Source organism: Pleurodeles waltl, chromosome 12 (genome assembly GCF_031143425.1).
Source record: "Pleurodeles waltl isolate 20211129_DDA chromosome 12, aPleWal1.hap1.20221129, whole genome shotgun sequence".
Taxonomy (NCBI): domain Eukaryota; kingdom Metazoa; phylum Chordata; class Amphibia; order Caudata; family Salamandridae; genus Pleurodeles; species Pleurodeles waltl.
Window position 1 is genome coordinate 514,363,829 of NC_090451.1, and position 25,761 is coordinate 514,389,589.

General features: G+C 45.2%; 1 protein-coding gene across 8 annotated transcripts in view; it reads right to left on the reverse strand.

The window, feature by feature from the left end:
• The window catches only part of KIFC3 (kinesin family member C3), a 308,219-nt gene that overhangs the window by 192,207 nt on the left and 90,251 nt on the right, over positions 1-25,761 (reverse strand). For 2 of the 8 annotated variants that reach the window (XM_069217373.1, XM_069217377.1), the window contains exon 1: positions 3,560-3,691. The exons of the other annotated variants lie outside the window; for them this stretch is intronic. The gene's annotated coding sequence lies outside the window, so the exon portion shown is untranslated. Of the gene's footprint in view, positions 1-3,559; positions 3,692-25,761 lie in introns of those variants that run through there. 8 annotated transcript variants of the gene reach the window in all.

Consider the following 25,761-nt stretch of genomic DNA (forward strand, 5'->3'; position numbering starts at 1 on the left):
AAAGCAGTGGTCGAAGTGGGTGGGATCTGATGAGTTAGACGTGCCCATCTTTTAATCTAAGCAAATCAGCTGCCCTGCTTTATGTGGAAAAGACAACCATCCCAGGACGGTTAATTCCAACAATTGAAATGCATCAGCATAAGTGTAAGGTAGGTAGTCTCCTGTCCTGTGAAACTGAGGGAGATCAGACAAGCTAAACAAGCCTTCTTGCCTGGGTGTCTGCTTGCCTGAAAGATATGTAAATGTATGCAAATGATCAATCTGCAAATGTTAACTGTGTTGGCTTTAATTGATGGAATCACTTGAAATGTTCTTGTTGACACATTTATTCTTTTTGAATGGTATTGCAATGGAGTTACCAGCTGAGCTGTAAAGTGTGTGCTTTTAATGGGCAGTTAAAAAAATAAAGTACTAAGTACGGTCTGGGTATTAGTAAAATCTGTATTTTGGGGACACTATCAAACCTTTTTGTTAATTTATACCAGCCCAGCCTTGTGTAGTGCAAGTTTAAAATAAAGACTTACATATTCACTGTGCTTTCTGTCACAGGCTGCGAGCTCGTAGCACTAAACATACACAAGTCTATTATCCAGCGCACCAACCAGTATTCAATTCTGTGACTCTCTGGTATCAGACACTGACCTCAGTACATTAACTAATAGTGTTTTCACATTGTACAACAGTGCATTTCACACTGATTAATTAATGTAACTAATTGGCATTTTTTAATTTCATGTGCATTATTTTATGAGTAGTTACCGGAAGGTGAAAGACTGAAAAAAGTTGAATACTGTTTTTTTTTTCCAGCTCCACCTTTGACCCCGCCCCCATGGCGCAGATTCTGCATCACAGTTCCCTTTCTTTTTTAATGTGCTTCCATAGCTGATAAAAAGAGAAAGTTTGCTGCAGATCCTTGAACAGAGAGAGGAAGATGAAAGCACGTACCCGGGGGCAAGGGCAGATATTAGTGCAAATACTGGAACTGCTAGAAGGCTTGGGGGCGGGGGGCCTTTGAACTCCTGGGAGGAGCGCGAGGAGCTACTGCTTGGGCACTCCACCTCTACTGGAGGCAACGGCGGTACAGCCTACCCTAATCTTTGCCATTTAAGTGCACGCCACTTAGTTACTCAAGTGGTGCAAGAGACTCATAACTAGTGAAAGGATCAGAACAAACACCAGACTGAGGTGGAACAGAAGCATGACAAGGGGAGCACAATGTACTGCAAACTGCATGTCCGACTTGCATTCATGAACCTGCAAATGTCTGTAAAACTTAGGTAATATTTCCGACCAACGAAAAAGGACTTATCACCACAAAGGTTAAAGTAAGGCAAATGTCATGTTTTTCAGACTCATTTCGTTTCCATCCCACGCCTTTTACCATTTTATAAAAGTACCTGTTTATTTTCAGAAGAGTAGCTTCAGTCCCAACATAAATATATAACTTTTTCCCCCAAAGAACTCCGATTTGAAATATCTTTTCAGTCATAGTTCCCATATTTTACAAAGCTGATCATTTTTTTCAAAACAATTGCATTCTAAAAGTACTAAAGACCGAATGTGCTGATCAATAAAATAGCTGCTTCTGGAACGCAATCATATAATGTCAGCAGCCGACGGTGAATATTTACAGTGCAGCATAGAACCTAAACAGCCAGGCTGGAACTCAGTGATGGAGCAAGACAGGTATCCTCGAAGAGTCCATTAGGTGTTGGGTGAGCGCCCCAGAGAATAGGTTAAAATCATGTGGCCGAGCTGTACATTGTATAGCTATGGTTTAAAAATAAATAAATGGCTGTACATTTTACAGCGAGCTCCGATGGCTCTCATGAAACATTCCAATAAGGACCAAACAGACCTGATGCTCCCAAGTAGTGCTGGGATAAAATCCAAGACAACTTGGTATCGAGCTGTGAATTTTTTTACTTATTAATTAGCTTAAATTGTACAGGCGGTTAAGATAATCAGGATTTGCAGCTTCATATGGCTCTTCTCGGTAGCCAGAGTGGTGTAAGGAGGCGTGTGTTTGATATTACAATGCTCCCACATCTGGGCACACAGCCGGTCCGAACAGAGAAGCATTACAGGATCCTGGCAGGTGTGCATTATTGAATAACACAGGATGGCGCAAGTCAGGATAGGTGTATTTCCCGAGAGCTCCATGGATGTCTCACTACACTATTGCAAATAGGGATGGAAGAGCATTCCCTCTGCAAGTCTCCGTTCTGACATAACGGTGCACGTTACAGCTCGGAATACAGGTATATTGTGAGAAGTGTCACGTGCCACAATCCCCATACTGAAACAATCCGGGAAGGGGGTTTATGGTTCGAGTTTTTGGAATGCGTCAGTAATGAATAACAGTGTTACTACAATCCCTAAGACTGTCTCAGTTCTGAGCTCATATCTAGGCCTGTGATGTCCCTACTTGGGAATAGTTGTGCATGGTGCAGGTCAGGACACAACCGAAACATAAATATTCTGCTGTTCATGTATAGGACACCTGGCATACCACGACATGTACCATGAGAGCTCGTAGACAGCTCAAATTCGCACTGAAAACAGCAAGTAGTTCGATTTTCCCTCTGCCAAATGACCCTGCCCTTCCTACCACAGCGCAACATAAAACAGAGCATTTTGGGGGGTTTCTTACATGTCAAAAGGGGCATAGTTACATTACAAATATAACAGATAACTTGACTCAAAGAAAGGCGACACCTTTGTGTTATGATGTTTATCTCGTGTTTTACGCTTTCCGTCATAGATGACCTCCCTGTACCAGACTGCCCACACAGAATCTTTCCAGGAGGGAAAGAATAAAGGGCTAAATAAACTAGTATTAAAGAGAAAAATACTTCACATCTTGGAGCTGAATAACAGATTCTTATTGCTACCTAAACAAATAGTATTCATTTTCAATTTCGGAACAAAGGCTGAGCAGACCCACCGGGATTTGAATATGCGGCTACGAGGTCAAAACAAAGCAACCCCCACTTCTAAGGTGTGCAGGGATGTAACACGGACATAACTCGAATAGTTACTATCCTCACCCACCTTGAGTACGCATATAACTGTACTCAGTATTTATGAAGTTGAGAAAGTACTTTAATTTTCCCGACATCGATTTCATCTTTGAAAACTCGTTTTAACCCGAAATAAATAACGCTTTTACTACAGGTTCCCCCGAAGCCACTCAAACGTTTACTTTTTATGAGAATTGTGAGCGCTATCACTGAAAATCTACATCACAGAAGTTCAAGGTAAAGCTGCGCACCGCTTGCCGCAGGTCACTAGCGTGTTATGTTCTGAAATAGACACTAGTACCACTGCTTTGAATGGCAAGTACTGACTGGTACTGAGTACCTCCACTTTAATTTGAAAAGGAGATTACCTGCACTTCTCAGCATTGCTGCAATTAGTTAAAATGGGACAGAGCCTGCAATTCTTAGGAGCAAGCAGGTTCACTAAAGAGTGCGTTTGTTGTGTTGCAGCCCTTACCGGCTTCCACCCCTTTCAATTCTTTCTCCGCTTGTCTCAGACCCGCCTTCCTAACACTCACCGGCTCTTGTGCAGCTCGGCCTGTTCCGGTCACCGATGGCCAAGGGTGTTTTCCTGCCGGGTTCGTCGGCCTGACACTGCCCAGCAAGGGCTGAGCTCGGGCGGAGCTCCGAGGGGACCTTCTTCCACCCCCGGACATGCGCGTCCCTCCCTCCCTGCTAAACTGGGAACCCGCCCTGGCACCGCCGGGTTCATCGCCATGGCAACCGGCTGCCAAAACCGCGACGGTGGCCCAGGCATAGGTCAGGCGGTCGGGCACAGGTCGGGTATTTTCGGAGTAAGAAGTTTGTTCTTGCGGTGCCCCGGAAAGTTACATATGCTAAAGTATCTCCTTCAGCCTCCCATTCGGAGTAACGGTGGCGCGAGGCCACGGCAGGTGAGGGAAGAAGTGGAAATCGGATTAACCAGAGGGTCCGGGCGGAATTTAGGACTTATTATTGTCGAATCAAAGATAAGGGAAAAGGGACAAGGAGAGGTCTCGGTAAACAAAATGTGGCATATGCGAAAGAGTGAGGCGAAAAGGGACAACTAAAAATAAATAAATTCCACTTTTAAAGATATCACGGGTCGCAGATCAAGCAATCCAGAACATAACCGTAGAATAAATGGTTTAAAAAGCTATACATTTTAAACAGTTCCGGAAGAGAGCCCTGAAATTCAATACGATCATGATGTGCCAGACAAATTGCGCCACTCCATCGGTACTTAGTATGTATACTAAGCGATCGTAAACTATGAGTGTGCGGGGAAGATACAAGGGGATGCGGTTCTTATGCGGTGGTGATCGCCACTTTGAGGCTGAATTAGGATTGTTCTGAAGGCAGGCTGGGTGTGGAACTGCTTAAAGGAGTGGGTATTCGTATGAGGAGGTCCTCACTGATGAATAAGTAAACTGGGTGCAGGAGGGTTTGGTCGTTATTAGCATGTGAAAGTTGGTGATCCAAAAATAATCGGGGAGGAGGGAGATGGTGCCTGCAATGCATCTCAGAAGCAGGTGGCGGATGTCTGAAGAACAGGGTAACCAACTTTACATTTCCCAACAATCAGCCTGGCATATCATGGTAAAATACATTTTAATACATGCTATGAAAGCAGGGTTTAGGGCGCTTAGGGACAGCAGTGCACATTAGCGCTATTTAAAAGACAAAATGCTGTAAAATAACCAACAGTTTTAAGAATTTCAAAACAGGAGAGAGAAATGAGAGAGTATGTTTTTGTCTGTTTGTGCATGTCAAAAAATCCTGGATTAAATCCGAGGCACTTCACCATACCCGACTGAAAACAACTGTACCCAACTATTTGCTAGATAATGCACTTATTGGGGGGTGTAACACCCCAAACACCCCCCTGTGGGGGTAACATGCTTAAACCAAGCTCCGCTGATAGCCACTCAACCCCAACGTGTGAGCTGAATGCTTCACTACTGGGCTGTACTAACTATTGCTGCGTGCCCGAAATCTATCTTGAAAGTGTCTTATGTTTCAGGTATCTTGTCTTTGTTAGTCTGGACTGACGTTTGTTATTTTTTGTTGGTGGAACTGATTTTGCTTTGCCTGCCTTATTGCCTCTGTAAGGTTGGACTAGCTGGCAGTTGCATGTCTTGTCTGACTTACATTATCATGCATAGAGGTATTCATCCTTTGTATTAAGGTAGACTGGTCAATTGTCACATGGTCTAGATTTCTGTTGGGTAAAGTGAGCTATTGCAGCTTTTGGCTCACGCATTAAATTGGTTGGGTGTTATTTTGGGGTTTTGGTTGGGTTGGTTGTATGCAATAGACCACATTACTTTTTGCAGTACTGGTCATGTATTGCAGCCTTTACATCTTCTGAGTTGAACTTTTAGAGTATTACACTGATTATGTTCCTCTGAGTTGGGCTTTATGTATGGAAACTTAAGTTGATGGATGGGACTGTTAGCTCTTCATCTGGGATGAGTTTTTCTAGTTCAGACGCATGCATATAGCTATTGGGTTTGGCAAACATTTTTGGAAATATTTACATTTGTGCTAGTAAAGTTCATACAGACTGTGTCCCGAGTCCTGAGTTGTCTGGGCTGTAATTTCTATCACTTCTTTGTGTGAACTGTGTATTGCAGACCTCTCACCTGGTGTCGTATTGTTGTGTTACCTCTGTCAGACCCCCAGTTGGGTGGGTCACAGTGCGTATAGTGGCTGCTGGAACCCCACTGTTTGCACTTGTGTTACAGCGTCCACCCTGCTATCGCACTACAAACTATGCCAAGTACAACCCTTTCCACACTTGACTCATGGTAGTGAGGGCAAGGAGCCACAGCATTCTCAGGTAGGGAGTGTGGAGTCAATGAGCAGAGTACTCTAGAATCAGTCAACAGACATCACAAAGTCAATGTTCAGCTTAATGCTTTTCTTCTTAAAGTACTTTTTAATCTCACATCAGTACCAAGTAATAGACAATTCAATCCAGTATACAGGACAGCGATCTTGGACATGATTCTCCCTTGTGGCACTAAACTCGCCGATTTCTCCTGTAGCTGCCTCCCAACCAGATGACTCTTGATAAGCTTGTGCACGCAGCAATTATGGAAGAAGCATGAATCAGTCTCTGGGGCAGATTCTGGTGCCCCACAAATCAAATACATATTCAATACATGAGCATTTCATGTTCTTACTCCTAGTGGTGTAGTGGGTAGAAAGGTAGTCTCACAGTCTCTCGCATTCACATAGCACAGATCTTGTGGCTTAGGGCTTCCACTCTAGGCACAGGCCCCAGTTAGATAGAGGCAACCCTTGAAAGCGGACAGGGAGGCCTGGCATAGGGCACATCTCTTCTCACGGCTGCCCAGGTGAGATTCTACGCCACTGTAGGACGGGGTTCTGCAAAGTCGGTCCCGGAGAGCCAGGTCCATGACAGATTTTTAGCATATCCACATTTAGAAAAATGTAGGATTTCGGAAACATCTTTTTCCTAAATGTGGATATGCTAAAAACCTGGCATGGACCCGGCTCTCCAGGACCGACTTTGCAGAACCCTGGTGTAGGACAAGCTGTTGCTACATCTAGCTGTGAGAGGGATACAGCCACTCGTGGCCTGATGACAAATGCCGAAGCAGATAAGGGCCTCAAGAAGGCCAATATGATCAGGGCAGTTGCAGAACTGACCAGACTAATACATTTACAAAGGTAGTTGCAGCCGCCCCAACCAGGTCAACACAATCACCAAGAGAATCACAGCCCTGACCAGACCCTTGTGTCACTTAAACTTGTAGCATTTCCCACAGGAATCTTCTGAAAGACCTAGGAGATACTCTGTACTACTTGTCACTCCTGGCTTCATTCTCAAAGCAGCTTGCTTTTTCTTTGTGACCCTCCATTCAGGGACATGCTGCACTTCTACTCCTGTGAATCTCTCCTCCTGCAGGGCGCAGACAGACTCCTTCTCTCTTTGAGCAAGCAGGTACATCTCTAGGGACTATGCAGGCACTCCGCTCCGCAAGCACAAAGTGCAGACTCCAGGTGATGTCCCCTCAACTCTGGGAGACTGACTGTCAGACAAATTGCAGCAGATTAGAGTCATTCTTACACTACTCTACAGAGCACTTTCTTTGTTGGTCATGAAGGACTTGGAATTAAAACAACAGTAGTGGTACCACTTTTATAAATATTATCTAAGTCAGGGATGTGGATTCATTGCCTCAACCATCAGAATTGGTTTGGGGTGCTCCTCTTTTTAAACACCCCTTTTGAGGTTGCTCGCCACACACAGTCTTTGTGTGGAGTGATGCTTCTCACAACGGGCGACACTGGGGCTAGCTCCAAACTGGACCACCCACAACATGATTAAGTGTGGCGTTTCAGCATCTGTCAGTCTTCAGACTCTCTAAAACAGTAAACAGAAACTAACAAAGGAAAGGCCTGATTCAGAAACTTCCTCTCCTTGCACAAGAGAAACTGCAATCCCCTCCTCACTGCTACCACCAATCAAATGGCAGTGCACAAAAAAAAAAAAAAAAACTTATCAGCAGCCCCTTGCTAACAAAGTCTTAACCCCTTCGCTGCCAGGCCTTTTCCCCCTCCTGTGCCGGGCCTTTTTTTGCCTATTTGGGGCAGTTCGCGCTTAGGCCCTCATAACTTTTTGTCCACATAAGCTAACCAAGCCAAATTTGCGTCCTTTTTTTCATACATCCTAGGGATTCTAGAGGTACCCAGACTTTGTGGGTTCCCCTGAAGGAGGCCAAGAAATTGGCCAAAATACAGTGAAAATTTCGTTTTTTTCAAAAAAATTGGAAAAAGTGGCTGCAGAAGAAGGCTTGTGGTTTTTCCCCTGAAAATGGCATCAACAAAGGGTTTGCGGTGCTAAACTCAGCAGCTTCCCAGCTTTCAGGAACAGGCAGACTTGAATCAGAAAACCCAATTTTTCAACACAATTTTGGCATTTTACTGGGGCATACCCCATTTGTGCAATTTTTTGTGCTTTCAGCCTCCTTCCAGTCAGTGACCGGAATGGTCATGAAACCAATGCTGGATCCCAGAAACCTAAACATTTCTGAAAAGTAGACAAAATTCTGAATTCAGCAAGGGGTCATTTGTGTAGATCCTACAAGGGTTTCCTACAGAAAATAACAGCTGAAAAAGAAAAATATTGAAATTGAGGTGAAAAAAACATCAATTTTTCTCTACTTTTTACTCTGTAACTTTTCCCTGCAATGTCAGATTATCGAAAGCAATATACCGTTACGTCTGCTGGACTCCTCTGGTTGCGGGGATATATAGGGTTTGTAGGTTCATCAAGAACCCGAGGAACCCAGAGCCAATAAATGAGCTGCACCCTGCAGTGAGTTTTCATTCTATACCGGGTATACAGTAATTCATTTGCTGAAATATAAGGAGTAAAAAATAGCTATCAAGAAAACCTTTGCATTTCCAAAAAGGGCACAAGATAAGGTGTTGAGGAGCAGTGGTTATTTGCACATCTCTGAATTCCGGGGTGACCATAGTAGCATGTGAATTACATGGAATTTCTCAAATAGATGTCTTTTTTACACACACCCCTATATTTGGAAGGAATAAATGTAGAGAAAGACAAGGGGCAATAACACTTGTTTTGCTATTCTATGTTCCCCCAAGTCTCCCGATAAAAATGATACCTCACTTGTGTGGGTAGGCCTAGCGCCCGCGACAGGATATGCCCCAAAACACAACGTGGACATATCACAGAAAACAGAGCTGTTTTTAGCAAAGTGACTACCTGTAGATTTTGGCCTCTAGCTCAGCCGCCACCTATGGAAACCTACCAAACCTGTGCATTTCTGAAAACTAGAGACCTAGGGGGATCCAAGGAGGGGTGACTTGCGGGGCTCGGACCAGGTTCTGTTACCCAGAATCCTTTGCAAACCTCAAAATTTGGCTAAAAAAACACATGTTCCTCACATTTCTGTGGCAGAAAGTTCTGGAATCTGAGAGGAGCCACAAATTTCCTTCCACCCAGCGTTCCCCCACGTCTCCCGATAAAAATGATACCTCACTTGTGTGGGTAGGCCTAGCGCCCGCAACAGGATATGCCCCAAAACACAACGTGGACATATCACAGAAAACAGAGCTGTTTTTAGCAAAGTGACTACCTGTAGATTTTGGCCTCTAGCTCAGCCGCCACCTAGGGAAACCTACCAAACCTATGCATTTCTGAAAACTAGAGACCTAGGGGAATCCAAGGAGGGGTGACTTGTGTGGCTCGGACCAGGTTCTGTTACCCAGAATCCTTTGCAAACCTCAAAATTTGGCTAAAAAAACACATGTTCCTCACATTTCTGTGGCAGAAAGTTCTGGAATCTGAGAGGAGCCACAAATTTCCTTCCACCCAGCGTTCCCCCACGTCTCCCGATAAAAATGATACCTCACTTGTGTGGGTAGGCCTAGCGCCCGCGACAGGATATGCCCCAAAACACAACGTGGACATATCACAGAAAACAGAGCTGTTTTTAGCAAAGTGACTACCTGTAGATTTTGGCCTCTAGCTCAGCCGCCACCTAGGGAAACCTACCAAACCTATGCATTTCTGAAAACTAGAGACCTAGGGGAATCCAAGGAGGGGTGACTTGCGGGGCTCGGACCAGGTTCTGTTACCCAGAATCCTTTGCAAACCTCAAAATTTGGCTAAAAAAACACATGTCCCTCACATTTCTGTGGCGGAAAGTTCTGGAATCTGAGAAGAGCTACAAATTTCCTTCCACCCAGCGTTCCCCCAAGTCTCCCGATAAAAATGATACCTCACTTGCGTGGGTAGGCCTAGCGCCGGCGACAGGAAACACCCCAAAGCGCAACGTGGACACATCCTAAATTTTGGAAAAAAACAGAGGTGTTTTTTGCGAAGTGCCTACCTGTAGATTTTGGCCTCTAGCTCAGCCGGCACCTAGGGAAACCTACCAAACCTGTGCATTTCTGAAAACTAGAGACCTAGGGGAATCCAAGGAGGGGTGACTTGCGGGGCTCGGACCAGGTTCTGTTACCCAGAATCCTTTGCAAACCTCAAATTTGGCTAAAAAAACACATGTCCCTCACATTTCTGTGGCAGAAAGTTCTGGAATCTGAGAGGAGCTACAAATTTCCTTCCACCCAGCGTTCCCCCACATCTCCCGATAAAAATGATACCTCACTTGTGTGGGTAGGCCTAGCGCCCGTGACAGGATATGCCCCAAAACACAACGTGGACACATCAATTTTTTCATGGAAAACAGTGCTTACCTGTGGATTTTGGCCTCTAGCTCAGCCGGCACCTGGAGAAACCTAGCAAACCAGCGCATTTTTGAAAACTAGAGACCTAGGGGAATCCAAGATGGGGTGATTTGCGGGGCTCTGACCAGGTTCTGTTACCCAGAATCCTTTGCAAACATCAAAATTTGGCCCAAAAAACACTTTCCTCTCATTTCGGTGACAGAAAGTTCTGGAATCTGAGAGGAGCCACACATTTCCTTCCACCCAGCGTTCCCCTAAGTCTCTCCATAAAAATGGTACCTCACTTGTGTGGGTAGGCCTAGCGCCCACAAAAGGAAATGGCCCAAAACACAACGTGGACACAACATATTTTTTCACAAAAAACAGAGGTGTTTTTTTGCAAAGTGCCTACCTGTGGATTTTGACCTCTAGCTCAGCCGGCCGGGGGGGGGGGGGGGGGGGGAAATGCCCTAAAATAAATTTGACCCCCCCCCCTGCCCAGGAGCGACCCTTGCCTACGGGGTCGCTCCCCCTGCGTGACATTGGCGTCAAACAACAAATCCCCAGTGCCTAGTGGTTTCTGCCCCCTTGGGGGCAGATTGCCCTAAAATTTACCAATCTGCCCCCAAGGGGGGCAGAAATGATCTAAACACACTTTGCCCTCCAGGGGAGCGACCCTTGTCTGATGGGTCGCTCCCCATCTCTAAAAAAACAAACAAACAAAAAAACACAAAAAACAAATTTGTCCTGGCGCCTACAGGTTTCTGCCCCCCCTGGGGGCAGATCGGCCTAATAATAGGCCGATCTTCCCCCAGGGGGGTCAGAAATGGCCTAAAATAAATTTGCCCCCCGAACCTCCACCCCCCCCCCGGGAGCGACCCTTGCCTACGGGGTCGCTCCCCCTGCGTGACATTGGCGCCAAAAAACAAATCCCCGGTGCCTAGTGGTTTCTGCCCCCTTGGGGGCAGATTGACATAAAATCGACGAAATGCTCTAAATACAGTTTGCCCCCCAGGGGAGCAACCCTTGTCTGATGGGTCGCTCCCCATCTCTAAAAAAAAAAAAAAACACACAAAAAAAATGTGCCCTGGCGCCTACAGGTTTCTGCCCCCCCTGGGGGCAGATCGGCCTAATAGGCCGATCTTCCCCCAGGGGGGGCAGAAATGGCCTAAAATAAATTTGCATCCCCAACCCCCACCCCCCCACCAGGAGCGACCCTTGCCTACGGGGTCGCTCCCCCTGCGTGACATTGGCGCCAAAAAACAAATCCCCGGTGCCTAGTGGTTTCTGCCCCCTTGCGGGCAGGTTGACCTAAAATCGACCCATCTGCCCCCAAGGGGGGACAGAAATGCTCTAAATACAGTTTGCCCCCCAGGGGAGCGACCCTTGTCTGATGGGTCACTCCCCATCTCTAAAAAAACAAACAAACAAAAAATAAAAAAATAAAATAAAAATTTGCCCTGGCAACAAGAGGTTTCTGCCCCCCCTGGGGGCAGATCGGCCTAATAATAGGCCGATCTGCCCCCAGGGGGGGCAGAAATGGCCTAAAATAAATTTGCCCCCCCCCAACCACCACCCCCCCACCAGGAGCGACCCTTGCCTACGGGGTCGCTCCCCCTGCGTGACATTGGCGCCAAAAAACAAATCCCCCGTGCCTAGTGGTTTCTGACCCCTTGGGGGCAGATTGACATAAAATCGACCAATCTGCCCCCAAGGGGGGCAGAAATGGTCTAAACACAGTTTGCCCCCCAGGGGAGCAACCCTTGTCTGATGGGTCGCTCCCCATCTCTAAAAAAAACAAACAAACAAAAAAAAAAAAACATTTGCCCTGGCGCCTAGAGGTTTCTGCCCCCCCTGGGGGTAGATCGGCCTAATACCAATAGGCCGATCTGCCCCCAGGGGGGTCAGAGATGGCCTAAAATAATTTTGTCCCCCCCACCCCCCCCGGGGAGCGACCCTTGCCTACAAGGTCGCTCCCCTTGCGTGACGGCGCAAAAAAAAGATCCCTGGTGCCTAGTGGTTTCTGCCCCCCTTGGGGGCAGATTGACCTAAAATCGGCCGATCTGCCCCCAAAGCGGGCAGAACTGGCCTAAATACATTTTGCCCCTCCAGGGGAGCGACCCTTGTCCAAGGGGTCGCTCCCCATCTGTAAAACGAAAAAACAAAAAAATCCCTGGTGCCTAGTGGTTTCTGCCCCCCTTGGGGGCAGATCAGCCGAATCAAAATAGGCTGATCTACCCCCCAGGGGGGCAGAAATGGCCTAAAATAACCCCCCACCCCCCCAGGGAGCGACCCTTGCCTAAGGGGTCGCTCCCCTTGCGTGAAATTCGCACGCAAAAAAAAACCTCCCTGGTGTCTAATGGTTTCTGCCCCCCTTGGGGGCAGATTGGCCTCATCAAAATAGGCCAATCTGCCCCCAAGGGGGGCAGAAATGGCCTAAATATATATTGCCCCGTAGGGGAGCGACCCTTGCCTAAGGGATCGCTCCCCACAAAAAAAAAGAAGAACATCACAAAAAAAAAAAAAAAAAAAAACCCTGGTGCCTAGAGGTTTCTGCCCCCCCTGGGGGCAGATCGGCCTAATAATAGGCCAATCTGCCCCCGGGGGGGGCAGAAAAGGCCTTCCCAAAAAAATGCCCCCCCTGGGAGCGACCCTTGCCCAAGGGGTCGCTCCCGTTGCGTGAAATTCGCGCGCAAAAAAAAAACTCCCTGGTGTCTAATGGTTTCTGCCCCCCTTGGGGGCAGATTGGCCTCATCAAAATAGGCCAATCTGCCCCCAAGGGGGGCAGAAATGGCCTAAATATAATTTGCCCCCCAGGGGAGCGACCCTTGCCTAAGGGGTCGCTCCCCACCTACAAAAAAAGAAAACATCACAAAAAAAAAAAAAAAAAAAAAGGTCCCTGGTGCCTAGAGGTTTCTGCCCCCCCTGGGGGCAGATCGGCCTAATAATAGGCCAATCTGCCCCCAGGGGGGGCAGAAAAGGCCTTCCTAAAAAAATGCCCCCCTGGTAGCGACCCTTGCCCAAGGGGTCGCTCCCTTTTGCCAATTTCATTGAGAAAAAAAAAATCCCTGGTGTCTAGTGGGGTTTCAAAAGCCGGATTGCAAGCAATCCAGCTTTTGAAACCTGTGAGAGACTTCAAAGGGAAGGAAATACATTTCCTTCCCTTTTGAAGCCTCTCGGGGCCTCCCCCAGTGATTGAAAGAGAAATGCAAAAGCATTTCTTTTTCAATCGCGCTGGAAGCTCTGCTTCCAGCGCGATGGGGGAGACCCTGTGACTAATCAGCGCTCGCGCGCTGACGTCACAGGGGGGGGGTTGGGGGGGTCGGGGGTGGAAGGGGAAGGGCTTCCCCTTCCATCCCTGACTTTGGGGGGTGGGGGGGAACCCCACAGAGGGAGCGCTAGCGCTCCCTCTGGGCTGTGTGCCGAGGACGTAGTGGTTACGTCCTCGGCACAGCAGCACTGTGCCGCAGGACGTAACCACAACGTCCGCGGCACAGAAGGGGTTAAAGGAATTTCTAGAAGTAGACTTAGCTCCATCCTACTCACTCCAGTGTCAGGAGTTTCAGCCACAGTATGCACCCCCAACTGTACAAGGAAGCTGTCCTCATGCTACAAATTGTACTGTCAAACCAGGAGCGTGCAAATTGGATCCCATTGGCTTTAGTAGTCAGACTTTCACTAAAAGTATTATTATTGCACATGTTTTAACTCGCACTTTACACACATTCGACATACACACACAATGTCAATGCAAGGTTCTAGACATTTATATAACAGCAGAACTTTTTACAAGAGAGGTCTGTAGGCCACAATCAGTTACAATGTTCTGGTCACACTATCATTTTCAAAACATAGTTAGCAGCCACCTGCGCTTTAGGTCCTATCCTCGGGACAGGGACAGTAGTCTTCCATCCATTATGAGGGAACACTTGGCTAGCACTTCAGGTCCCAGGACATCTTACAGTCAGGGACAGACCTTTGCCGATGCGCTCACACTTAGATCAGCGTGATGCGAGGGTCAAAATATAGTCAGGGTACCAGATACACACACAGTTGGGTACGAAGGGTAGAACAAGCCCATATACCATGAAGTGGACATTCCTGTTTTAATATAGCCTCATTTAATTTGATTTGCAGGTGTATACCTCAGTTGGAATGGCCGATTTATGTAGGCCCCTGCTATTTTGGGTTTATTCTGATGGCACCCAGTTGACAGGACAGCAAGAATCTCTTGCCTCTTCATGAAACTGTCACTGTAACCAAGCAGCTTTGATTATTTATTTATGGCCGTGGTAGACTTACTGTTGGAAATGGCCCTCTCTGCAGGGTCAAATCCAACACGTTTTGCCTTTTTCCCTCCAGTTCTTGCTGAAATCGTTTTTGTTGGCCTTCGGACTCTGGACAGTGCACCACTGCTAACTCCTGTCTGCTTAAAACATGGTAACATTGACTTATAAGTAAATTACATATGCCAATTGTGGATAGGTCCCACGTAAAGTGCACTACCTGTGCCCCGGGTCTATAAATTAAATGCTACTAGTGGGCCTGCCGCACTCATTGTCCCACCCACTTCAGTAGCACTTTAAACCTCTCTCAGGACTGCCATTGCAGAGCCGGTGTGTGCAGTTTTAAACTGCCATGTCGACTTGGCAAGTTAACCTTCTTGCCAGGCACAAACCTTCCTTTTTAATACATATCAATCACCCCCAGGGTAGGTCCTGGATAGCCCAAGGGCATTGTGCAGTGTATTTAAAAAGTCAGACATGTTGTTTTAGGTTTTACATGTCCTCGGAGTGAAAAACTCTTAAGTTCGTTTTTCATTACTGCAAGGCCTATCTCTTCCATAGGATAACACTGGGATTACCTTATTACATGTTATAAGTGTAATTTCCAGTTGGGGAGAGTTGGGAACCCCGAGTTTGGTATCTCCGGAATTACAATTTAAAATCACTTATGGTGAAGTCAGATTTTAAATTATAATTCTGAAAGTGTCACTTTCAGAAAGATTTAATTTTCCTGCTCTTACCCCTGTGTGCCTGCAGCCTGCTTCCAATATATGCCTGGGGTGGAGTGACAGCTGGGCTTGTGCATTCCCTCAAGGCAGCCACACACAAAGGGAGCTTAAGTGTGATGCCTGGGCCAACACTATCCCTATGGGCAGAGCTAAGCACAGCCCCACTTGCACCTGAATAGGCTGTGCCCAGTCTACTCACAATAGGCCTAACAATCCTGTACTGTCCTGGCTCCAGCCAGCTTGGAGCCAGGACAGGAGAGGAAGGGGATTCCCTGCACTTCGCAGCCACAGTCTAGATGCTTCTCCCACCTTCCAGAACCAGGACACCCAAGTATAAATACTGGACCTCAAACACCACCAACTCGGTACACCGCTGGACCTGTGAATAAGTCTGTCAGGAAGAAGGTCTGCCGTGCTGCTACAAGGACTGTCATTCTGGACGGCTGCTGTGGAAGAACTGCTTTTCTGCTGTGCTGTCCTGCCACCCTCCTAAGGCAGGACTGGGCCCATCTCACTTGAACACAGAGTGACTCCAAGGGCTTGCCTCAGTTTTTCCTGAGGTGTCCGGCACAAGGGAAAAAAAAATAAAAGAAAAAAAAAACATCCAGCTCACCTGCTACATCTCTTAACCAGTGTTCAACCAGCTCCTGACCCTCAGGAAGTGCATCTTTAGTACTGAGCCACTGAAAGTGGTTTTTTGACTCCTGAATTCAAGCTTTTAGGCTCTCCACAACCGACAAACAGGAACACTTGCACTGGAATTGCGCCACCCGCTCCAAAAATCAGCACAAGCCGTCACAAGTTTGTCCAGCTGCACAGCAAGCATTGCTACTCGCGACCAAAAGACTCTAGTCCACCCATCCGCGATGCTAGACAGACTTCGCACCCGCAGACTACTGCCAGTGACGCTCTCCCTGCTCCCGGCGAACATCTTCCCTGCGAACAGGACTTTTGGCTCAGTTCTGAGAAGGTAAAACTTCAGCAAAACATGGCTGGGACAGTATCCAACACGCACACCATACCGGCAGGGCTCAACGTTTGGATTTAACCGGGTCTAGCGTGACCAATTAGCCCCAGTTGGCACATTATTCAGTCAGTCAGTCAAAATAACTTTATTCAGCGTATTGCCATGAAGGACACATACATATAAATCATCATAAAATCCATTACTTATTACATAATTCAAAAAGCAAGACTCTTCGATCTGCAAGTCTATAAAATCTAAGCGTACCACTTAAGCCTACTAAATCCATGTATAATAATAAATACTTATAAAACTTAAAATAGAGCTGCACATTTGTTTGGATGAAAGGCTTTGAATGCTAATCAATCCTTTATAAGAAAGTGTGCAAATTACACAAAATAGGTAATAAAAAGGTTTCCCTAGGAGCTGAATAGAGTGTACAAAGTAAAATAAAGTGACAAGTACTTTGTTTCGAAAAATTGTCACAAGGGCATGGCGGTAGTGTTTTTTCCCCACACGCATTTAGTTGGAAACGCCACTCTAAAATGAATCATATTAAGTCTAAAAAGTACAAGTAAAGAGTATAGGGAGGGGATCGGAAACCAAACAAAATAAGGTTCTATCAAATTTGATGATGAAATTTGTACATATGAATAAAAAGAACTACATTTCTCTGCCACCTGGTATCTAAGATTCGTAGCGTACTCTTTATATCAGAATTTAACAATTTCCTTCGCATTAGCGGATCAAGAGCTCTGGTTTAGAATACATAAACTCCAAGTTTCGAAAACAGTTATGAACAAAATTTAACCATGGAATTTTGTTGTGGTTTGCTAACGAAATACAGTCTTTTACACAATCATGTGTTAAAGTAGCCGCCGGATTTGACCATACTTTTATCCATAATAAAAAGGGGGCAATGTCTATCAAATCTGTAATGTAGCGGATTCCCAACTCCTCATGGCATATAATATTCGCTACATTCTTGGGTACCATAAGTAGCAGTTGGAGAAATTTATTCTCTGCCCGTTGTAATATACTTGAACTGGTATATCCCCAGAGGCCACCCCCATAAATCGCCGCCGAGACACATTTGGATTTATAGAGCGTGATAATCTGATGAACCGGGGCAAATTAGAGTGGATAAAATGAGTAAGTGACTCTCTACCTTCTGTGGAGGCATCACATAAATAAGGTAATTCATGATTACCCAATTTAACATTAAAATCTCCAACCCAAATCATGTCAAATTCCCTGTCCTGGAGTTTTTCCAGCAGAATCTAAAAAGCCTGTAAGCTCTGAGGCTTCCTGACAGAGCGATACTCGGAATATTATTATAAAAATGTAAAAGTAAAATATCTTTCCGCCCGGTCATTGATAATAAGACCACCAAAAAGAAGGCAGAAGACCAAATCAAAGAAACCTCAATTTGTGGAGGTAATAATGACACAAGTACCAGGAGCCCACCACTTGCTCTGCCCGCTCTAGATGGAAGAGCTGGATGGGACACAGAATTCTTTTAAGCACTACAATTCAGTTTATTCTTTAAAAACCATATCCAGACTTCTACGTGTATTTTCGTCAATTTGGTCTTGTTTTGTTCATAAAATAAAGTTCTATTTTTCTAACCAGCTGTGGGGTCTTCTTGTGTGGTGTTTTCACTGTTTTAAGTGCTGTACAATTACTTTACACATTGCCTCTTACGTTAAGCCTGACTGCTCTCTGCCAGAGGGTGGGCACAGGTTACTCTATGGTGTGCATCTGATTTACCCAGACTAGGATTGTGGTTCCTGCTTGGGCAGGGTGCATACTGCCACCCAGAAACCCAATATGTAACACTTACATTGTGTCAAGCAAAATTAAATCTTCCCTCGTGGGATTCCATATCACTCCCTAGCAGAGCTAGTACTAGGCCACACTCATAACACGAGGGTTCTAGCAACTGAATGCAGGCAGACTAGTAGATAGTGAATTCTTAGCAATCTTTCAAGATGAAACCAGATCCTATTTTGAAATTAATATTGGGCCAGTGGCTAAATCAAGCCACTTTCTGGGAGACATAAAAACTATCAGAGGGAGGGCCTGGTAATTTTTTTAATGCAAAGGGGATCCACCAGGAGGAGGACAGGGTGGCACAGGGGGTAGGTGAGAGCAAGAGACCTGAAAGACAAATGGGTAGTGACTAAGGAACCATGCATGTTAAAGGCAAATGGAGGCATTTAGCAGCTAAGTTGAGAACTTGAGTATTAGATTCAACAAATACCCCATATTTCACTAGCCTCTGGTTGACCTTCCAAGGGCAGATTCATAATATACGGGCCAAATTTGGCAAACTACTGGCTTGTGAAATAACACAAGGCAGGCAGAAAAATCACTGCTATTAAAGATGTGAATTGTGTAGTGAAGACACTGGCAGCTTTCTAAGGTCAGCTATATTTGGCAAGGCTTTCTTCTGAACTGAGGATGGTTCTTCCCCTCTCTGAGGGGTCAGTGGCCTCCTACATGGCAAGGGAAGACCATAAGTTTCTGGAAGCCCCTCTAAATGTAAAGCAATTGAGCAAAGTCCTAGCAGGCTTGCAGTCAGGCAAAGTCCCCAGCCCCTGTGGTCTTCCAGCAGAAGTATGTAACAAGGACAGACTTCCACCCTGCTCAGACACCTGGTGTTACACAATCAGGTACATTGCCACATGACATCAGAAGAGCATTGTCCGGAAAATGCCTAGGCCTCTGTGCCCGCACTTAGACTAACATGAGGCTAGGGCCAAAATAAAAGCCAGGATACCAGAAATGCATGCAAGACTGTTATTCCAAAACCCAGCAAACCACCTAATGTTTGCTCTTCCTACTTCCCGGTCTCATTAATTAATGTATAAGTGAAAATTCTGGCCAACGCACTAGCAGTTGGGTTGGCGAAGGTAGCAACCAGATTAGTCTACCTAGATTAAAATGACTTTATGCTATGAACAAGCGCTCTGTATAAAGAGAGAAAAGTCTATTCTACTATACTTCTGAATTATTCATCATAGAATACAAATACATCTATTGTATTGTGTAATTAAATTGATAACCACATTATCATCTCTCAGAGGTTTATATTTATGTTTTCCTTTGCATGAAAGAACACATTCTGCTTGTTTCATTATTTTGTTATGCATTCTCCTTGAGTATAGCAGGACAGGCATCTTTTGCTTTATACATTGTGAATCTGGTCCAGCCTCCCATCTCACGTAACACGGCCCCACTTAACGTGGACACAACCCCATTAGAAGTGGGAAGAAGCCCAGAACAAGGACACATCTCCAAAATGCTATCAATCAGAATTTATAAAGAGTGGCTAATCACCCAATAGGGTATCCAGGCACTTGCTGGTCCCGGACGCTTATCGAACAGCCAGGTCTTGAGGGCCATTCAGAATTCCAGAAGTGAGGGGATGGTCCGGAGGTGCGTGGGGAGGCTGTTCCAGATTTTCGCTGCAATGTGAGCGAATGAGCATTGCCCACTTCGGCTTTGGTAGATGCAGGGAGTATGGGCAAGTGAAAGGGCAGTAGAGCGTAGTTTGACAGTTGATGGAAGTCCAGGTGGTGGTTAATGTATGTGGATCCTTGGTTGTGTAGAGCCTTTGTGTGGGTGTCAGCAGCTTGAATTGGCATCTCTTCTGTAGATATTGTTCTATAGATTATGCCAGTGGAGTTGCCCGAGGTGGGGTGTGATGTGGAGTTATTAGGGAAGGCCAAGGATGAGTCTGGCATAGGGCGTTCTGTATGGTCTGAAGTCTCTGTAGGAGGTGTGTGGGGATCGCTACATAGATGGCATTGCTGTGGTCCAGTTGGCTGGTACTGAAGGCCTGTTTCACGGTGGGTCTCATGTGTAGGGGTAACCACTTGAAGATCTTACATAGCATGTGCAAAGTGAGGAATCAGAAGGGGGGAGACAGTTACTGCCTAAGCACAGGAATTTTAGCGCTCCAGTAGCGTAAGGAAAACTTAGCAGGGCATATGCCAACCAGTCTGGTCACTCCTAGCCTACCTTTGCAAACCTTCACAGAGACTGGTGTAACGGGGGAAAAGTTAGGTATTTACCAGGACAAGGAGATTTTGGTGTATGTTATTCCCCATCACGAAGGAAAACAAATCGTAAGTGGTATTTAGGTGTTATTTAATGCACTTAATAAATTAGAAACCCTGGGGCGTTGGACTTTATTTGGTGCAATGAATACCTAGTATGCCTCTGAGTCACTTGCAATCAGGGCCCAATGCTATATTTCCCTTTCTCACTTCCTCTATCTCTTCTTCCCACCTATCTCTTTTCAACCGCTCCCTGCGATCTATCATCTTCTCCAGGTATCTATTGCTAAACTGATTTTAAAGCCTGCACGCATCTCTCTCTGCCTCGGTCTGGCTGTCTCTTTTCTCTCTAGTGTCCATCTCTTCTCCCCATTCTCCCCCCTGTGCCAAGAACATTCAGCTACTTTGCGCTGTTCTTACTCCCAGTCATGTGTGAAGCGACACAGTCGCACAACGGACTATTCACTGGGTTTTTCCCATATTGCAAATAAAAAATAAAAATGTATGTGTATCTCTCTCTCTCTATCTCTATCTATATATCTCAATTGTACTTCTTTCAGCGAACTGCCAAGAACATCTCTCGGAGTAAGCTAAGCTTTGGACATGCAGCAGCAGTTGCTGCTCTATATTTTTCCAGATCGTACTGCACTTGCACGTGTGCTCGAGGGGATCCTCTTGAGAAGGCTTTCAATTCACAGAGTACCGAATTCCCATGGAAGATACTGAATAAAATGAATTTCGGACCCAACTCCCTCGTAACGGTCAAACTCCTCCATTACCGACTCTGGGCCCAACTGCACAATAACAGACATTTGTCCGACCTCTTTTTCACCTGCCAAGGATGCCCGGTATCAGACTTGCACTTTCGCATCGACGACTGAAGGACTCCGGGTTTCCTGGGATAAAAATGGTGGCCCATGCATGACAGGAATAGGTCTACACTCGTAGGAAATGCAGTTATCTGTGATAAATTTCTCTTTGTAGCATGAGAAAACCCAGTGGCAGGAAACAAGCTGGATCTATCGGAAGGACCCACAGAACCTGGCTTCATTTATGGTTTATGGATTACTGACTCCAATGCAGACGCCCTAATGGGTGGTGCTACATTCCTGAAAGGCAGCAGTGTGCTGGACTAATTGGGGGTATAAACTCGCATGAGACACCACTTTGACAAGGCAGGCAATTTCCACAAATAGTGGCACTTCCAGGATTTCCGCAGTGGGACCTTATTGGGATATCGGGACTGGAAGACATTTAGGAAGCAGACCATTGGAAGTAATTTGAGGCATTCTCCGAAGAGTTTTATCTCTACAAAACAAAATCATTTAGATACCTGCAGTTGAGAAACATTCTAGGAAAATACCTAACGAAGTTGGAGGCACTGATCGTACTACCCGCTAGAAGCAAAGATCACTACTGAACAGCTGGACAAGAAAGGAATATTACACATTTTTCAATCACTAATAATTAATACTCCAAACAAATTGGCAACGATAAGCATTCAATGTAAATAGATTTAGTCACAATGGATGATTGAGACTGGGTGGATCAAAGATGGCACCATGCAAGTCAGGGATATCAGCACGTCTTTGCCTTGTCTGATTGAAATTGCTATTTAGAAATTATTATACTCTTAAACGCTTACTGAAAACGGCAAGAATTCACACGACATGGCAACATTTACTGGGGTTGTCCTACTACCTGTGAAATCACACTATTCTCCTTTACATCTAGGACAGCATAAGTAGCTAGTGGTAAATATTGGTGAATGGGTAAGCACGTCATACCCGTACGTACCCCTGTGAGAATAGGATTTACTAGCTAAAAGAGTAATCATGCTAAATCAATTGCAGAGTGGCACCAAGGAAATGACAAACACTTGCCTTGAAAAATATATACATATAAGGGGTGCCAGACACCAAAGTATGATTTTGGGCCCGTGGCTATAACACTCCAATTACCAGGAGGCAAGAAATGGATAAAGGATCCACAAGATGGGTTGTTTGAGGTCGAAAGGGGAATTGGTTTATATGTAAATCTACTAGATAGATTTTTCTTATTTATCACTTATGCTAATATTGAACTGATGTTTTTACCCCGTTGTGTAAAGCTTGGTACAATCTAATAAAAAGATTTTATTTTAACAAGTAGATATTTCAAAGCTCTTGCAACCTCCTACTTGCCCACCTTGAACAGAGAAACTGTTTGTGCTTTATACTGTTAAGGTCAATTGGACCCTGACCTTGCCACCAGTACTATCCCGCAGCATGTGTATAAAGCCATATTTATGTAGCACGAACCTAGCTAGGAAGCAGCTATTCATTGAACAATGGAAAAGAGCCCAAAAGTATGATTTTTTTTACTGGTTCAAGACACATGTTAACAGGTAGTACTACTGGGAAGAGGACGGGCAACGCTCCTCGAAGAACATGCTTTCAGCATCTTTTTAAAATTGCAGGAGAGGATGGCCGGCTCGGATGTCACTGACCAACAAGGATTACATTTTAATCTCATAATGGTATGTTATTTAGAATGTATAACGGGATGCATACACAGCACTCCTGCGGCTGAACCATTAATGTGCACAATTAAAGAAAACTGCACTCAAATTACTGACTTACACAGCGGACTATCAAATTAATTTACAAGACTTCGACCAGACAGGAAATAACCATTGGCAAAGCCAAATGATCTTGCCTTTGAGACTTTTGGCTCGGACATTGCATTTTGTTTATGTTGTACAGCATAGGCATTGCCAGATTTGTCAATGCTTTGCAGCCATGCTGTATAGCAGCGTGCCTGTTTCAAGCATGGCTAAAAATAATGTAAAAAAAAAAAAAAAAAAAAAAAAGGACTATAAAGCATCCAGCACTACCGCACTTTAAATTAAAAAAAAGTGCATTAGCCCTGGCTGCATCATAGTGTTTTTTTAAATTAGTTTTAGCCAAACTGCAAAGCTTCGGCGCTGCTGTCCTGCAGGACTTCAACAAAAATTGCCAAGACCAATATCTCTCCTGCAAGCCCTATTGGCTTTGCCAATGCTTGTTTAAATTAGTTTTAGACAATGCAAAACAATTGCGGTGATGTACAGCATAGTTACAACACATTATCAAAGCCAATAACTCTCATAGGTGACACCTATTGGTTTTGCCAATGCCGGTTATATTCTTGTACCTCATCCCGTGTGGATCACATCTACCGTTTACTCACTCTATTTATCCCGCTCACCAACTCCATCTTTTAAGACCCCGCCCTAAGACTCTCTCACCCCATCAGTGGCAATCTCCCAACACAATGGTAATCCCACATATTTTTTTTTTATAACGTATAAACCGGGAAGCATTCAAGCATCTCTTCATGAGAGTGCCTTAAGGAATGATATTCTAATCTAGATCTCAGTCTTAAAAGAGGTATTCATCATTCTTGCCTACTATGACCTACTGCCACTGAACAGGGGTGGCGGGGCAGGGATTTAAAAAAAAAATACAAATTTAAACCCACTTACCTGGTCAGGTCGTGAGACATGTTTGTCTCCTCCATTCGGAAGCACACAGGCTTCCAGACTCCCCTCAGCCAATCGCAACGCTGCTGTCATGCTGGTGATTGGTGTGAGCGGCCTACTTTGGCGCTCACAGAGGGAGCGGGAGTCTGTGCACTCTCGTCCCAGCTGCAAAATACAGCTGGGAGGATAAATGCAAAGTGCGCATGCCTGTTTGGCCAGCCCACACGGCCAGCCAAACAGACATGCGCACTTAAGGTGCACATACCACCACTCCGCCTTCCAGCCCCCTTCTGCCCAGTCCCGCCCTATCCTGGCTGAGCAAAAAATAAAATGATAATAACGATCCATTAGCATTTTATTTTTCTTCTGCTGAAAGCAGTGGGGCGACGCTCCTCCCTGCTAGCAGAGCAGCCACCCCTGCCTACTGCTACTCACGTAACATGTAGTGCACTGAAGCCACACCAGTGGTTTATAATACTGTACAAAGACAAGTTAAGGTGCCAGTTTAATTCAGTACGAATCGAGTGGGCTGCAGAGTTCACTGGTCCAGTTTCTAAGCACTCTGGTCTGTGCTACGTTTTTAGAACAAGTAAGAATGCATAATTTATTTAGTGCATATGGTCATTGCCCTGTAGCTTTCAAACACGCTAAATGACTGGTCAGTGGCACCCCAGGTCATTTTATGAGAACGCTGTTGTTGCCGTAAACCTCAGGCACCGTTTTATCTACTCCGAAATTACCAGAAGGCGAGTTTCTACTCAACATGTCTGTTGAGCAGTGATGTGGAGACACTGGTCTCATCCCAACACCAAACTCTTTAATTCCAAATAGATGTCCAGGGTTCCACATTAAACATGTGTGAAGCCGATGCATTTGTAATGAATTTGTTGAGATTTATTTGCATGCTTACCAATAATTGAAGAAGCTCGATAGCTCAGCGAGTTAAACGTCTGCCCTTAGACAGCTACGATTAGCAGACTTCAAATTCGAGTCTTGACAAGCCCAAGTCAGCCTTCCACCGTTTCGAAGGTAAGGACATAGATACCAAGTGTAATTTACAACAAAGTGCAATGTAATGTATATATAGTATGTAGATTTTCTGAAAACCATACTGGCTATAGCTATCCAGGAACTGAATCATATCTAGAATTAAAATGTTTTCCCTTGCTGGAGCGATGAAAATTCTTAAATGCCAAGCAGAACAATCTAGATTAGAAATAAGTAAAGGAAAATAAATTATGTATTTCAAATTGCTGAAACTGTCAGCGAGCCGTCAAAATTAGGGAGAAACGTGCCTTGAATGCAGCGCTCTTGGAAATACACAGGACGTATCTGGCGAAAAAAACAAAAAAAAACGAAATGTTTCCCTTTTGCCAACATAGCAGGACTGAAAATTATCCGTTTGTCCTTTTGGGACCTCCAGACCTGCTCTCATCCTTTATGCCTACACGGTGTGGGCAGATAAGGCCACGACATTTACAAACAAGAAACTTATCTTCTGCCTTCACTCGTAATTTAGCAAAAAACATGGACCAGGCAGCAGAACACGTGGGAATCAGCAAAAGACGTCAAAGCACTAACCTGACCAATAATCTAGAAATAACAAGTTTTAATTAAATGTACTGTTTTTCAGTGGAGAGATAGCACCTCAGATTATAAAGCTATTTGCGATGAGAATGTAAATCCTGGAATTACTGCCATCATATGTTATTAAAAACCTCAATTCGCCCCTTTCCTGCACACTTGGTCAACATGCACTCGTTCCATCAGTGCGCTCAGGAATGAACAACTCCAAAGTGCTGTAAACCGTTAAAATGGCAACAGGCTGAGCCGGCCATGCCAAGATTCAAACATGTGACATATTGGGACACTGCACCATAAATATTAAACCTCTGTGCCTTCTCCCCCGCGCATGTCAAATCCCTCGTTTATCATTCTTCTTAATTAAATACCTTCACTGGGCAGGTGTT